Raw genomic sequence first — 17,141 nt, 5'->3', positions numbered from 1 at the left:
GGCCTAGAAATTCGGTGGGTTGTGCCACCAGTTAGCGCCTAAAGAGGGCACTCAGTGGCTTTAGCGCCACTGGCCACGCCTCCCGTGAAATTTAGCGGGGCACTAATGGCGGCGCTAGCCTGTAGCGCTGCGCCGCCACTGATGACGTCATCGGTGTGCGCAGCGCCCCGCTACCGCCCCGAACGCGATATTGGGTCATGCCCCCCCCCCGTAGCGCCGGTCGCAAATCACGACCGGTACAGGGGGGCCTAACTGTGGCGGTAGTGGCGCAAATTAAGGGGGAGGTGCGGGGCGGCCATTTTTTTCGGTGGCCGCCTGCCAGCACCTCCCCGCGCTGCCCTCCCCGGCCTCCTGACCCCCCTCCCCCCGGGCAGTGCCAGCTGTGTCCTGAGAGCCCAGCACTTCTCCTCGGTGCCGGGCTCTTTTGCCGGCACTCGCGATCGGTGATCGCGCTGGTGCAGGCCCCTCCCCTTTAAGAAGGAGAGGAAGGCCTGCAGTACCGCAGCACGCCATGCCGCAGCATGTGGCGCTGCGGCACGTTGCGCTGCGATATTCAGTTTCAGTGCCCCAAGAGGGACGCGGGGGTGCCTCGAGCATTGCCCCGCGTCCCTTCTGGGGCGCTCAAACTGAATATCGGGGTGGCGCTCCCGGCTCTTTCCGGGGCAGAACTTCCGGTGCCCAGGTGAGCTTGGCGCCCCAAACGCGGCGCCACCGACTTTTTAGCCCTCTATGTATTATTTTAACAGAGGCATTAATCTATTTATACCTCCATTAAAATATCGGAGAGGAATTTAAAATGGGCATATGGGTATTTGTACAAAAACAGCATTCACAAGAATTTTCAAATTTTGCTAATAATTAGAATTAGATTTTTCCTCAAGCACATATAACTGATTTTTAAAACATCAGCAACTGTCTGAATTGTTATCTAGCCCAGGGTTTGAGAAGAACAGAAAGAGCTTGAAGTTCAATTTCAGAGTAAACAGCCCAGCTTCTGCCGCTGTCCATTTGGCGATGGTTGCACTATGAATCATCTGACTCCACTCCAGCGCAAACCTCTTGGAGAGGAGAATTTCATGGCCTGCTTAGACCTCCTAGTTTTCAGGAGAACTCTCCCATGTTGTGTAAAAGCTCTTGCTTTTTTAACTCTGTAGGTGTCAAAACCAACAGTTATAACATTCTCTTTCCCAGATCAGATCAGACAGTATCTCATGCGACTTGCTGATTAGCGTAGGAGATAGCTACAAAAAAAAATCAAATCATACTTTGTGCAATTAAACATATCAGACCGATCTCACCACATACAAAAAGAGGAAATGTACATTTTTGTTTGTGGAGTTATAAACACAATTCACATGTCCAAGTCTTCACAATAGAAAAAAACAGATTTTTTGATCAAAGGAACCATCTGTTAATTAAATCAATGAGCCAATCTGATCTGAGATCAAAGGTCTCTTTGAACATTAAGGTCAAACAATATGGACTTTGTTACAGGCACTATAATCCAATGGAGGTGCTGCATGCTCTGTTTCTTCAGGTTGTGAGTTCGACGCAGAACCTGAGATTTTGCAAAAAGTCGCTAAACTTAAAGCAAATTATTTCAAAGATATATAACAGAGAGAAAATTCCCCCCACCCCCACCCACTGTCCAAAGATGTCTAAATTTCTTATGACAAGAGCGACTGACTTCAAGTGATCATGAGGTACATAGGCCACAATGCTCCTTATCACACAGAATCACAGAATCTACAGTGCAGATAGAGGCCATTTCGGCCCATCGAGCCTGCACCGACACATATCCCACCCTATCCCCGTAACCCCACGTATTTAATCCCCTAAAACTAAGGGTCAATTTATCATAGCCAAATCAACCTAACCTGCACATCTTTGGGCTGTGGGACCGAAACAATGAAAGGTTAACCATCAGATTTTTCAGTATAAGCTGGAAGTCATTCCATTAAAGCTTGAGTGTCATAACATTTAGCTACATAATCAGAGAATTGCAACATTGTAACATTTTGCACTGTAACAGCAGTATTACTGGCTGAACATAATTAGGCTTCATTGTAGTAAGCTGATGGTCTTTACAGTTAATTTGTCTACTTTTGGCCAGTATTCAAACTGTGTCAAAGGCCTTGTCTCATGTCTGATCTGATTTCATTTTGCTACAGACAAAATCTTCCCTATTATTAGAAAAATGACAAGCAAAATGAGCCTCAACATGCATTTTATAGGTGCTTGTCATTTTCTTTAAACTACAGCTAATATCTGATTCCTAGCTGCTGAGCCAATATATATTGTTCTTGTTTTAATAACAGGTGTGGTTGTAAGGAGAGTGCCAAAGCTAACAGACACACTCAGGAAAACCCAGCAGTTGAGGGATGGACCTAGAGAAATTTCTAAGTAACACCTAATTGCAAGAGGACAAGAACAAGTATTTAACTGTAATGTGATTACACATAGATTAATGGATGGCCAGAGGTCAACTACAGACGGGTGTGTGGACCAGAGTTAGTGTTAAGCCAGAATGTATATAAGCACCAAAATCACTCTTGCAAATTCAAGCCAAAACTAACAAAGTCCTGCTCCCCAATACATGCCTGTAATTAATCCCCTGGCTAGCTATCATTTTGTTTATTTGATCATCGCATTTGAAAATAGTGTTCTAATGGGCTGAATGTTGATTGAATAGTAAAGTAGTGTTGTAAGAACATAACAACTTAAGAATTAGGAGCAAGAGTAGGCTATATGATCCCTGAGCCTGCTCCGTCATTCAATAAAATCATGGCTGATCTTTGACCTCAACTCCACTTTCCCGCCCGATCCCCATATCCCTTGATTCCCCATGAGTCCAAAAATCTATCTCTCTCAGCATTGAATATACTCAACGATTCAGCATCCACAGCCCTCTGGGGTAGAAAATTCCAAAGATTCACAACCCTCTGAGTGAAGAAATTCCTCATCTCAGTCTTAAATGGCTGACCCCTTATCCTGAGACTATGGCCCCTAGTTCTAGACTCACCAGCCTGGGGAGACAACCTCTCAGCAACTACCCTGCCAATCCCCCTCAGTTTTGAAAAAGGGTTAGACCCGAAATGTCGACTCTAATTTCTCTCCACGGATGTTGCCTGGCCTGCTGAGTTTTTCCAGCATTTTCTGTTGTTATTTCGGATTTCCAGCATCTGCAGTATTTTGCTATCCCCTCAGAATCTTATATGTTTCAATGAGATCAACTCTCATTCTGCTAAACTCACAGAGTATAGGCCCAATCTACTCAATCCCTCCTCATAGGACAATCCTCTCATCCCAGGTTTTTGTTACTGTACACGACTGAGAAAACACTAAGAAAATCATACAATCATAGAATGTTTACAGCACAGTAGGAGGCCATTCGGCCTGTCAAGCCCATGCCGGCTTTCTGCAAGAGCACTTCAGCTAGTCCCACTCCCCCGCCCTTTCCCCGTAGCCCTGCAATTTTTTTTCCTTCAGTTACTTATCCAATTCCCATTTGAAAACCATGATTGAATCTGCCTCCACCATCCATTCAGGCAGTGCATTCCAGATCATAACCACTCGATGCGTAAAAAGGTTTTTCCTCATGTCGCCTTTGGTTCTTCTCCCAACCACCTTAAATCTGTGTCCTCTGGTTCTCGACCCTTCCACCAATGGGAACAGTTTCCCTCTATCAACTCTGTCTAGATCCCTCATGATTTTGAACACCTCTATCAAATTCCTCTCAACCGTCTCTGCTCTAAGGAGAACAACCAATCTATCTCCAGTCTATCCACGTAACTGAAGTCCCTCATCCCTGGAACCAATCTGCACCCTCTCTAAGGCCTGCACATCCTTCCTAAAGTGCAGTTCCCAGAATTGGACACAATACTCCAGTTGAGGCCGAAGCAGTGTTTTATAAAGGCTCATCGTAACTTCCTTGCTTTTGTACTTTATGGGCAGGATTTTCATTGAGCCGTGGAGGTGGGATTGGAGGCGTGTGGGGGGTTAAAATCGCGAAAACTGGCGGGAGGGACCATCCCTGCCTCCATCCCACCTCCGAGCAATTTTAATTCATTCGTGCCTAATGGTCCCATCTCCGTCCCGCCTCCAAGAGGTGGGATAGGCCGTTAAGGCCCTTAACAAGCACTAAATTGCCTCTATAATGCCATTTTGAAAGGCCTTTGCCATTTTAAACCTTTTCCCACGTGAAACATGCCTGGTGTGAAACACGCCGGTGAAACCTGGCGGGAGCACAATTGGATTGCTGAATATCAGCTGAAGGTCAACCATTAAAGAGGAGATTTGATCAACCATCATTTGCAGGTGGCAGGACTTTGTTGTCGCAGGTCTGGGGGAACTTTTAGAAGGCTTAACCACAGCTGTGGAAGTTTGGAGCCTGACACCCATCTCCAGTGTGACCTCCTGGGAAACCCCTCTCGCCACCTTCACTGAGCGCTTCTTCAACTGAGGCATATACCAGAAGCATGGGAGCCATTTATTTCCTTCCCTTCTGGGCTCGAGCACCAGCCGCGGCACCAGCAGAACCAGGAACAACAGCAGCACCAACAGCAACAGCAGCAACAGGAGCACCAGGCTGCTGCTCACCCACCTAAACTGCACAGGCCAGAAAGGGCCAGCGCATGGAAGCCCGTCAGTGCAGGAGATACCCCCCAAACAGGGTCTACAGACACAGGGCCAGCTACCTCAACATGAGTGAGCAGCAGTGCCAAAGGCGGCTCCGACTTTCGCGAGAGGTAGCGAGTGACATCTGCGCAATGCTGCAACAATACCTGCAGCCCAGAGGACCAGGTGGACAAGCCTTACCAGTGGCCGTCAAAGTCACCACTGCACTCAACTTTTTTGCCTCAGGCTTATTCCAGGGATCAGCAGCAGGGATCTCCCAGGTGGCCGCACACACTTGCATCACGCAGGTAACCGATGCTCTCTTTGCCATTGCGCACAATCACATCCATTTCACGAAGGATTGAGCTAGTGTCATGGCGCGAGCAGTTGGATTAGCTCATCTGGCAGGCTTTCCAAGGGTGCCGGGCGTCGTTGACTGCACACATGTGGCCCTTAAGGCAAACCATCGCAATCCAGGTATTTTTGTCAACCGCAAGGGCTTCCACTCCCTTAATGTTCAGCTGGTGTGTGACCACAAGAAGGAAATTTTGTATGTTTGTGCCAAGTACCCTGGCAGTTGCCATGACTCCTTCATACTGTGCCAGTCTAGTGTGCCTCCGCTATTCAGTCCGCCAGACCAACTTAACGGATGGCTACTTGGAGACAAGGGCTATCCCCTGAGGACGTGGCTAATGACGCCGTTGAGGAGCCCATCCAACAAAACTGAGGAGAGCTACAACTCCAGCCACATGTCCATCAGAGCCATAATCGAGCAAACCATCAGTTTGCTGAAGATGCGCTTCAGATGCCTGGATAGATCCGGTGGAGCCCTGCAGTACTCAGCAGCCAGGGTCTCCAGTGCACTTCACAACATGGCACAGCGTCGTGGCTTGCAGATTCCTGAGGACCAAGTGGCTCCTCACATATCCTCCTCAGATGATGATGAGGAGGAGGAGGTGGAGGAGGTGGAGGAGGAGGAGGAGGAGGAGGAGGAGGAGGAGGAAAGCGAAAATGAACATCCTGCAGATGCCCATCAACCAGCGGCAGCATTACACGAGAACATTGCTGCCCGGGATGCAAGGAATGCACTCATCTTGGCCAGATTTGCTTAGCCTAGCCGATCAAGCACTTTTGCCTCGCAACTTCTTACCTGAGCATCAACAATGGCCAAGACCCTGCGGATTCCTAGCTATTTGACCAGCATACTGACAATTGCAAGTAATCCTAAGCCCTCAATGTGAAAATCCCATTCGCGAAATGACACACACAACTACAGCAGTAACCATCAGAATTTTTATTAACATTATTAATCTGATGGCTTTTTCTAACAATGCAACAAATTTCACCCACGTGACTACCCTTGTGACTATTTGTGCAGTATCTTTCTCTTACGCGTACTCCTACGTGGTGCTTCCCCTGTGGCTTCAGCAGATGTGGAGGCCCCTTGCTCACTTTCCTGCTGCTCCTGTCTCAACACCTTTGGCGGGCGTCCTCTGGGGTTGCGAACCTGTGAGGGCTCATCAACAGTCTGCTGCTCCTGCGGTTGTGCAGGGGTTGAGACGCTGATCTCAGTTGGGTGTGGACTCTGGTGGGGCTCTGACCGGGGGGCTCTGCAGTGGCATGGAAGTGTGAGCGCTTGGAGAGGAGCCCCCACTGCCTTGATGTCTGCCACCAACCTCCCTCTCATAGGTCAGGTCCCCCTCAGCGCCTGCAAGTGGCTTGAGAGCACCTTGCTGCACATCAGGGGGGCCATGGGGACTCGTATCTGCACTGGCAGTCCTACTCAGAAGGACTTCCATGAAGATCTGGTTTCTCTGTTCAATAGATGACCATCGCTCCTCCAGAGATGTCATTCTATTCTGAACACTCACCATGTTTTCTGCACTCTGGCGACTTATCTCCTCCATGGCCGCAGCCATCCTCTCGTCTACTGTAGCCATCCTTTCGACGGAGGTTGCCATCATTTGCACGGAGGTTGCCATCCTTTCTGTGGTGATGTGTTCATGTGCCAATGACTGCACAAAGGCTCTGCTCATGTTCGCTATTGACTCCTCCATTCACTCCACACTCGCAGCGACCCTGGAGACAAAACCTGCCAGAGACTCCTGCATCTGTTCCTGGAGTTCCAGCACCACTGATCTTATGGATGGACCCAGAGGCAGAGGGTCGACATGCAGCTGAGCTGAGCTGGCAGAGTCCTGCGCCCTCCGACTAGGACTCTCCACTGCTGTCCCTGTCTTCACAATCTGCTGATGCTCACTTGTGAGCTGTGATACACCAGGTGACAACACTACTCTATGTCCCAAAGGTCCCACCGAGGTGTGAGTGTCTGCGCTGGTGCTGGGTGCGCTGAATTCTGCTGTCGCTGCACCCTCAGAGGTTGCAGCTTCTTCTGAGGAGTCTGGCTGCTCAGGCTGTTCCTCCTGGCTGGTGGGGATGGCTGCTTGCGATGGTCCTGTGAGGGAGTAAAGGAAAGAGCCAGAGATGTGATGCCAAGGTTACATGCACATTGCAAATTGCAGATGCTCATAATTCCACCTGTTAGAGCTTCAGAATCATTATCAGCGACTCATGCAATGTCAATGAGAGAGATGCTGTCACCAGCTTGCTGTGTTGCACCCGTCTGTCCGTCCCCCACTTGCGCATCTTCCTCAACTCCAACGATTTCCAGGACTGCCTCCTCCCAGGAGGTGAGGTGGGCTAGTGAGGGTGGCCCTCCTGTCCTCACTCTTTCTCTTTTATTGTGAGCTCTCTTTTCCTGCAATGAGGGAGACAAGTGGAGGTTGAGTGAGAATGAAGGAGTGAGTGTAGAGAATCCATACCATAGATACTTAGAAGGAGACAAAGATGGAGTGAGGTGGCAAGACCAAGGGCCATCCCTGTGTGTTGTCAGTTGTTTTCATAGCATCAGAGTGATAGGGAGTGTGGGGGCTGCATAGTCGAATAGTTAGGTGAATGTGAGCATAGAGAGAGAGGGAATGGGTAAGGGTGCATGGATGTCAGTGTCAAGTGGGATGTGGAGGAAGAGATTGCTAAAGCTGAGTGCTGGCGAGGAAAGGCAATGGGGATCAGATTGAGGGTGATAGGAAATTCATACTCACTTTTCCAGTGCGCTGAAGGTCATGAAATCTCTTCCTACACTGTATCCAGGTTCTGCGGGTCATTGCTAAGGAGTTGACCTCCTCTGCCATCTGTATCCACATGGCCTTGGTCTGCTGGGGAGGCTTCTTCCTCCCTGTAGAAGGGAAGAGCACCTCCTTATGTGCTCTAGTTCCATCAACTAATGCCTGCAGGGCCACATCATCGAATCTGGGAGCAGACTTAGCTCTCCCGCTGCTCATGGTGCCTCCAGGTCCCTCCCACACCAAAGGCCAAAAGGTTGGCAGCCTGCAGAAGATGCAAGGCTTGCTGTAGACCTTAAATGCAGCAGCAATGATGACGTCATCGGAGGCGACTTTCAGACTGGAAAAACTCATTTGCCAACGGTTCCCACATGTTGGAACTCAATTGGACATTTAAGTTAAATTCGCATCAATCTCCCACATCGATTTACATTCGTGTGGATAACACGAAATGCAGATTGCACGACCCCAACCCGCCCCTGAATTAAAATCCAGCCCTATGCCGCTATTTATGAAGTCCAGGATCCTGTAAGCTTTTTTAACTGCTTTTTCAACCTGCCCTGCCACCTTCAACGATTTGTGCACATATACCCCCAGGTCTCCCTGTGGATGGAAACAATGTGAGTAAGCTATTTTAATCTAAGGTTATGATTTAGTTTGTCATTTATTTTTGAAGAGAATGGTTTCCTCTTTTTTAAGATACTTTCTACTCTTTCTACTCCTTTGCCTTTGGCTTGCACTCTTCTCTTTGCTTCTATGATTCCATTTCTCTCTTCCTCTTTTCCCTTCCACTGCTGACTAACTAGTGTGCAGTCAGGGATCAGAGCATCTTTAGTCTGCACAGCTCAAACCAGGGACCTATTGCCACATGTTGGGGAAACAAAAAATAAGACTGTCGAGATTCTCAGAGATAATACCATTCTATTTTCTAGGATTGCATTTTTTCATTGAGATCTTAGTGGTCAGTTTTAAATTTGAAAATTTTTTTTTGAAGCTTTGGTGGTCATTTGTAATGTACCATAGGAAAATAGTTGTTAAAAACAGGATGAATAGCTGTGGTTTGTTATTTTCCTGCCCAAAGGAGCATTGGGACCTGATTTTCTTATTAAATATAGGAATTCCTATAGACCTTAGAGTACTGCTGCTGCCAGTCTATAGTGAAAACTATCTCTGTGGATTCCAAGTATATTGCCAGCTCCTGTCAATATAGATAGATCAATTTACATTCTCTCTCTTTTCCCAGTAAACAAACTGATTTGGGATTAACTACACAAGGAGCCATTGAACAAGGCAATCTGGTGCTAATCATAAACCACTTCTATGCTTGCCCAGTTTTGGATTGGATTCCAGGAGCCTGACATTCATGAGCCAGCTCCTGAAGTTTACACAGTTAAATCCCACCACCTTATCGGAAAAACTGGGTTTGCGAGTCTTCTGCCAGGATAAGGGAACTGGATTTAATACTGCAAACGTCGGGAACTGGATGATGTACTCCAGTCTACTGGAATCATAACTAAAACAGTCCCAGGTATAAAAGTGGCTACTGTCAGGACAGTTTCTGTGAGCCTCATTTACACTTTCCCTCTCACACCCATGGGCTAAAAATTTGTTGCCGCCATGAGAGTTGATGTCACCACGGCATCGGGTTAACGGCCGCTGAAAATGGACAAATTGCTACCAGAGAAAAATTTACGCTGGGGGCTAAAGATTTTTAGCCCAGCGCTAACTTACCATGTAATGCTGTCCTGGTGGTGTTAGTGCAGGCATGGGAGCCTAGGGACAGCGTTCCAGCTTCCAACAGCCTCTGGAAGTGAGGCAATAGAGTTCTCTAGGCATTGTGGGAAATTAATGGGGAAATGCATTAAAAAGGAACCTTCTGAACTAATACAAATAAAAATGAAGTGAAAAAATGCAGTTTTCAGCCCTTACAGTCTTTAAAATAAAATTAACATTAAAAAGAAGTCCCAAATGGGAATCTCCAGCTCTTAAAGCCAAATCCCTTCCGAACCTCAAAAAATGGGAAAAGTGCTTTAGCACGAACACAAATGGCTCAGCAAGCCAGGGAAGGGGCACCCAGGGTCTCACACGCTGCACTCCAGCCTTGTGCAGGGGGTCAACACAGCAAGAGAGGTCCTCTACCCACAGGGGCCAGAAAGAACAATGTAGGACCACATCACTGAGGCCATTACTGCCAGCAGTGTCACCGCCACCACCTGGCTCCAGTGCCCAAAGAAGCTTCATGACCTCAGACCACTGGTCAAGGTCAGTGAGCGCATCTTGAAAAGCCATCTCCTACCAACTGCGCCACTAGTGTCACACACTGCTCAATGCACATCCCCCCCGCCCCGCCGCCCCCCCCCCCGCAATTGTTCACCTACCAACAATCCGTACCAATCACAAGGCACATCTCCCATTCCTAGCCTCACCTCACCCCCTTGGAGGTGCAGGTCATTCTTGGCTGGGGCAAGGCTGAGCCCTTGAGCAGCAGCGGGCTGAAAGGGTAAAAGATGCTGGTATCCTCCTACGTTATCCTCCTTCTGGCATGAACCTCTTGCTTTCCTGCCCTCCCCTCACCACAACTCTACCCTTGTGCCTTCCTCATTTCACACACCCAAGAAATGCAGCCTGTCCAGCCAGTGGTTGGCCAAGAAGAGGGAGAGGAGGGAAGAAAGGAAGAAAAGGAAGAAGAGGATGAAGAAGAAGAAGAAGAAGGAATACCGTCACTCGATTTCACACTCCAAGCCACCAGCTCCTCAAGGCCATTTGCAGTGTCCCCCACTGAAAGTCAGCAGCCTTCCACCAGCCATGCTGCGGTCACTGAGGTAGCACTGCATGACATCAGTAGGATTGGCAAAGGCACAAACAAGACAGTCACTAAGAAAATGCATAAGGATGATGAGTTGATTTTTTGAAGTCATAATGGATGGATAGATGTATAAAGTCGGATTGAAAAGTTTGCTTTGTGGTGGTTTTTATTTCAACATCATGGCCAAGAGGACGCTGTGATGATCAGTAATGGAGGGAAGGTAAGGTGTGGGACAAATGTTGAAAGAGGAATTCGGGTTGTGGTCACTGGTACCACAGGTGGATGATTCCATCCCGGATATCCCGTCCAGAAAGGGACTGTCTGGGTAGCACACTTCCTTCTACTTCCCCCTCTTCAGCTTCTTTCTCTTCTGATTCTTCCTCTTCCCTCTGCGAGCGGATGCTGTAAATCTGAAATGACAGCATAAAATGCTGGAAATACTTAGCAGGTCAGGCAGCATCTTAACCTGAGATGTGGAGACCCTCCACATTTAAAAAAACTTTTAACATGCAAGCCACTACTTCGATAAAATAAAATAAAAAACCAGTCCAAAAGCTTAAATGCAAATTTACGTGAAAGATGTGTGTGTCCCTTTAAGAGGTGCTGACAGCGCCCCTGTCAGCCTGCTGCACGCTAGGTTTACACGGTGAGCTTAGGACCCAGTGCTGAAGTGAGCGCAAAGGTCCAAGTTCACCGTGGTGACATTAAGTCGGCATTGCACGTCTCCTCTCCTTCATTTTAATTTGCAGGGCGATGGATCTTACCGGCAGTGCTGCCAGGTCTGGGAAAATGGAGGACGCTGCGGGACCCGCTACCAGCTGGCGAAAGAGCAGCGGCCGCCCTCTTTACGCAACTTTTTGCCAGTAACGGGTGGCGTTAAGCCCCCGAAATTTTAAGCCCGTGTATTTAACAGGGTTGCTTTCGATAATAAGAGTACTATTGGAGGCAGCCCTATAAAGTAGTGACATGAATGGCAGAGGCTCCAAAACCATCCTCAGCAGGAGGTTTAGTTGAATGCCTCCACTTGCTGGCAGTGGTAAATGGCTACTGCCAGCAGCACTTGTGTAAGGCCTGGCACTTTGGCTTTGGATGCTGGTGGGCTGATCTCCCATCCCACACACATACAGGCTAGGAATGTGTTTCACTACATGGGTCTTTGATGGCCAGTACAGACTTTCCCCCTACATCAGGCAAGGTGCTGGCCAGAAAAAACAAAGTTGTAAATTGAAGATTTGTGTTAGATCCGTGGTTCAGTGGATAAATAATTACACGGATGCTGTACATAAACAAATAACAGGTCTTTACTGGAGGAGGGTCATCTCTAGACTGGGGTACAGAGGCATGCGCACAGCTTATATACCGGTGTGGTTACTGCCGGTACTACAGTATACAGGAGCTGTAAAAAGTAGTTCTGACTTAAAGCACATACACTACAATTCCTCCCTTTTTAGATTAATAATACCCCCTTAATATTCAAATAACAATTAAATTTTTACATGTACATTAAATAACAAAAGTCCATTTATAGATTCAGTCTTTGGGGCGGCTTCCTGACCCTTTCGGGATAGCGCCTTTCCGGAGGTTCTTGTTCTTGGTGCAGAGGCGATTCTGACCCCTTTTCATCGGGTAGTTCATCGGGTTCCACTGCTACTGGGTCTGAAGTAGATGCTACCGGTATGTCGGGTTCATCCCCAGGTACTCGAGACATGGGGTTGACGCCTTCCTGTGACGCTAAGATCTGATCGACGTGGCGTCTCACAATGTTCTCACCGACATCCACTGTGTACATTAATGGCCCCTGCCTTGTACATATCGTTCCGGGTTGCCACTTCTCTGTTCGATAGTCCCGGGCCAAGACTGGTTGCCCTACATTGAAGCTCCTTGTCGGCTTCTCGTTGATGTGCTGGAATTGTTTGTCCTCAACATTTCTTCGCACATTTGGTCTGAGCAAGTCCAGACGAGATCTCAACCTTCGGTTAAAGAACATCATGGCCGGGGTCTGGTTGGTAACTGCATGTGTCGTGTTTCGGTAGGCTAATAAGAAATTGTCCATCTTATGCTGTAGTGGAATTTCATCGTCGCACATGGCCTTTATCGCCTTCTTAAAGGTTTGTACGAACCTCTCAGCCAATCCATTTGTGGCTGGATGATACGGGGCGGATGTGTAATGCCTTACCCCATTCCTTTTCATGAATTTTTGGAACTCGTCGGACACAAACTGTGGTCCATTATCAGAGCAGATCTGCTCTGGCAAACCGTTTCTGGCAAATATGGTCCGTAGGACTGCAATCGTTTTCTCTGTAGTGGTTGAAGGCATCTTTATCACCTCAGGCCACTTTGAATGAGCATCCACTGCTATTAAGAACATTGAGTCCATGAATGGACCAGCGAAATCAATGTGCACCCGTTGCCATGGAGAGGAGGGCCACTCCCATGGGTGTAGAGGGGCATGTGGTGGTGCATTTTGGACCTTCTGGCATCCTAAGCAGCTCTTAGTTAGGTCTTCGATTTGTTGATTGATTCCCGGCCACCACACATAAGCCCTAGCAAGGCTTTTCATTTTCACTCCCCCCAGATGACCTTCATGTAGCTCCTTTAGCACTCTCTCCCTTAACTTGGGTGGAATCACCACTCTGGATCCACACATCACTGTCCCCTGGCATACTGACAGCTGTTCTCTTCTGGATGAGAATGCTGGCAACAGTGAGTCGCCATGTGTTGGCCATCCCGTCACCGTCAATTCATATACCCGTGACAGCGTCGGATCATTGCGGGTCTCCTTCTCTATATCCGCGTTTGTTACTGGCAATCGTTCAATTATCGACGAATAAAATATCTCGATAGGGTCCACTGCTGGTGCTTCCTCCACCGTAGGCAGTGGCAGGCGCGATAGCCCATCAGCGTTCCCATGCTGTTTCGTGCCTTTATATTCTATTTCATATTGATTCGCCCCTAGAAACAGGGACCATCTTTGTAACCGCTGTGCAGTCATTACTGGCACGCCCTTCTTAGGATTAAAGATGGAGACAAGTGGTTGATGGTCAGTCAGCAAGGTGAACTTCTGCCCATGCAGAAAATGGTTGAATATTTTTACTCCCCATACTAGGCTGAGGGCCTCCCTGTCAATCTGGGCATAGTTGCGCTCGGCTGAGGTTAGTGACCGAGACGCAAAGGCTACTGGCCTCTCCAACCCGTCTGGGAATTTGTGCGACAGCACCGCTCCAATGCCGTAGGGTGATGCATCACATGCCAAACGAATTGGTAGTGCTGGGTTGAAATGGGCCAACACCTTTTTTGATGTGATCAATTCTTTACACTTCTGGAAAGCTCGTCCACGTTCATCATCCCACTTCCATGGTACCCCTGTTTGCAGTAGGGTGTTCAGCGGGTGTAATACCGTAGACAAATTTGGTAAGAACTTGTGGTAATAGTTTACCAGCCCGAGGAACGACCTCAGTTGTGACACATTTTCCGGTGCTGGAGCCTTGACTACTGCCTCAATCTTGTCAGGGGACTTATGTAACCCCTCTTCATCGATGACGCGGCCGCAATATGAGATCTGTTTCTGGAAAAACTCGCACTTGTGGCGATTAGCTCGTAGCCCATATTCCTTTAATCTGGCAAACACCTTCTCCAAGTTAGCGAGGTGATCACTGTAATTTTCGCCCGTGACCAAGATGTCGTCCAAACAACACTGGGTCCCTGGAATCCCTTGCAGGACCTGATCCATCGCCCTTTGCCAAATAGCCGGAGCCGAGGCTACTCCAAACACCAGCCGGTTGTATTGATAGAGACCTTTATGGGTGTTGATCGTAAGGTAATGTTTCGAAGCTTCTTCTACCTCCATTTGCAAGTACGCCTGGGCTAGATCAATTTTGGTGAAGCGTTTACCACCAGATAGCGAGGCGAAAATATCCTCAATTCGTGGAAGCGGATATTGCACCGTGTGAAGGACTGGGTTCACTGTCACCTTAAAATCCCCACAGATGCGGACCTTCTTTGGTTCCCCAGGCGTATTACTCAACGACCTCTTCATTACAGGAACGATGGGTGTAGCCCACTCGCTCCAGTCCACTTTGGACAGTACTCCTGAACGTTCCAACCCTTCCAGCTCTGCTTCAACCGCTGGTCTGATCGCATAAGGCACTGGTCTGGCCTTCAGAAACTTTGGGCTTGCATTATCCTCTATTTTAATTGTTGCTGTTATTCCTTTTATTGTTCCTAGTCCCTCCTGGAACACTTCTTTTGCGTCAGTTAGCATTTTTGACAGTCGTCCAGGTGTGACGTCATCATCCTTTTTGGCCTCCACCTTCAGTGCCTGTATGGAATGCCAATCTAAATGTATCTTCCGGATCCATTCACGTCCTAGCAGTAGTGGTCCTCCATTTGGCAATACATATATATCCATTTTAGGTATTTCCTGACCTTTATATGTCACTTTCACCCTTATTTTTCCTTTGGGGTAGACTTTGTGCCCCGTATACATCTTCAAGACAATCTCTGTAGCTTTCAAGGGTTTGTGTGAAAATAGCCGCTTGTAGTCTCTTTGATTTATGACTGTTAGAGCTGACCCTGTGTCCAATTCCAGTTCCACTTGGACTCCGTCTATCTTGAGTGTAACCCAGATAGTCTGGTGATCCTCCATTTCGGTTACATTATGTAGTTTCAGACAACCCAGCTCCTTGCTTCCGGAATCTGTGTCACTTTTCTGTTCGTCTGAACCACTGTCCATCACCTGGTGTACCTTTTTGTACTTCTCCTGTGGAGATTTCTTACTGTTGGTTTTCTTCCCAGACCTGTAGACTCTTGCTATGTGTCCTGCTTTCCCACACTGTCTGCACACTTGGTCCTTGAACCAACAATCTTTCTGGTCATGTGTTGTTCTGCCGCAGCGATAGCACTTCCCTGTTCCATAGGTCATTTCGTTGGTGCCGTATTCTTGCGGTCTCCGTTGTATCTCTGCAGCGCCCCTTGCGGCTGCTTCGTGTGATACTGCCATATTGAAAGCTTTGTCCAGCGTAAGGTCCTTTTCTGATAGAAGCCGTTTCTGGGTTCCTTCACTTTGTAGCCCACACACAAACTTGTCCCTTAACGTGTCTGCTAGTCCCAATCCAAACTGGCAGTATTTCAATAGCTTGCGCAGTTCCGTTAGGTACTCAGCTTTGCTTTCGTCTTTGTGTTGGTTCCTTTTATGGAACTTAAATCGTTCTGCTATCAGCAGCGGTGTGGGGTTTAAGTGGTCCTGTAGGATTTCTACTATGCTTTCAAAATTCTTGTTTACCGGCTTCTCTGGGGTTATTAGATTTCGCAGTAACCCATAAGTTTTTGCACCCATGGAATTTAACAGAACCAGTGCTTTATTAGCATCTGGCACTTCATTTGCCCTGCAGTACACCTCAATACGTTCCACATATGTCGCCCAATCTTCGACTTCATTGTCGAACGTAGAGATACTGCCACTCTTCGGCATCCTTGGTTGTGCGTTAACTATCCCCAATGGCGCCTCCCGCGCTTCCCCTTCTTCTCCGCTGGCACAAAATGGCGTCTCCCGCGCTTTCCTTCCTTCCCGCGCTCGCCCGTCTTCTCCGCTGCGGCTTCGCAAAATGGCGTCTCCCGCGCTCTTCCTTCTTCTCTGCGGCTCAATGGCGCTCAGTCTAGAACCCGGCTGTTTCTTACCCTCTCTCTCTCCGGTTTGCAGCATTTTTCCTCGATGCCGCTCGGTGATCAACCCCCGGCTGTGCCCTGCTCTCTTCACCCTCTTTCTTACCCCGTCGAAGCTGCCCGGCTCTCTCTCTCTGCCGTCGGTCGGCTCCAGCCGCTGCTGCTCGTGAAGGGTCTGCTCTGGACCTGTCGTCGGTCTCTTACTGCTCGTTGTGGCTGAGGAACCAAGCCCGGCTCTCCACAGCCTCCCCAGCAAAGTTGGATCTCTGCCTGACTGCTGGGCGGTTGCTCGCGGTAGGCGCCCGTGTTCCTGGACTTGACTATTTAAAATTTTTTTTTTATGTTGCAGGTTGATTCGCATCAACACTCGTCGCCACTGTTAGATCCGTGGTTCAGTGGATAAATAATTGCACGGATGCTGTACATAAACAAATAACAGGTCTTTACTGGAGGAGGGTCATCCCTAGACTGGGGTACAGAGGCATGCGCACAGCTTATATACCGGTGTGGTTACTGCCGGTACTACAGTATACAGGAGCTGTAAAAAGTAGTTCTGACTTAAAGCACATACACTACAATTTGCACATTCACAATTGCTTAAAGACCTGCGAGCTTATTCCTTTGTTCCTGAATCCACCTCGCAGTATAAACTGGAAAATTTGGTCTCAACAAGCCCAGGTTATATGAAAGAACGGCTTCCCTGGAATATAGGTGGAGTATCACTTTCCTCAGGAAACAGGTTGGACTTGCATCAGTTTTCTGCTGGTTCCATTAACACCCGATCCATCTGTTTCTTCATGCTGTCTTACCCAGTCCTTTTGTCACCTACTGTGGGGTCGATTTTGACTTTTGGGTGGCTGACCGGTGGAGTGCGCTGGTTGGTCGTCCCGGAGGAAAAGAGGCGGCGGCAATATTGAGGCTCCGGCCTCATTTGC

Source organism: Somniosus microcephalus, chromosome 3, assembly GCF_052327205.1.
Source record: "Somniosus microcephalus isolate GS21.2 chromosome 3, FLI_Smic_1.0, whole genome shotgun sequence".
Classification (NCBI taxonomy): Eukaryota; Metazoa; Chordata; class Chondrichthyes; order Squaliformes; family Somniosidae; genus Somniosus; species Somniosus microcephalus.
Note: the sequence above shows the minus strand (reverse complement) of the source record.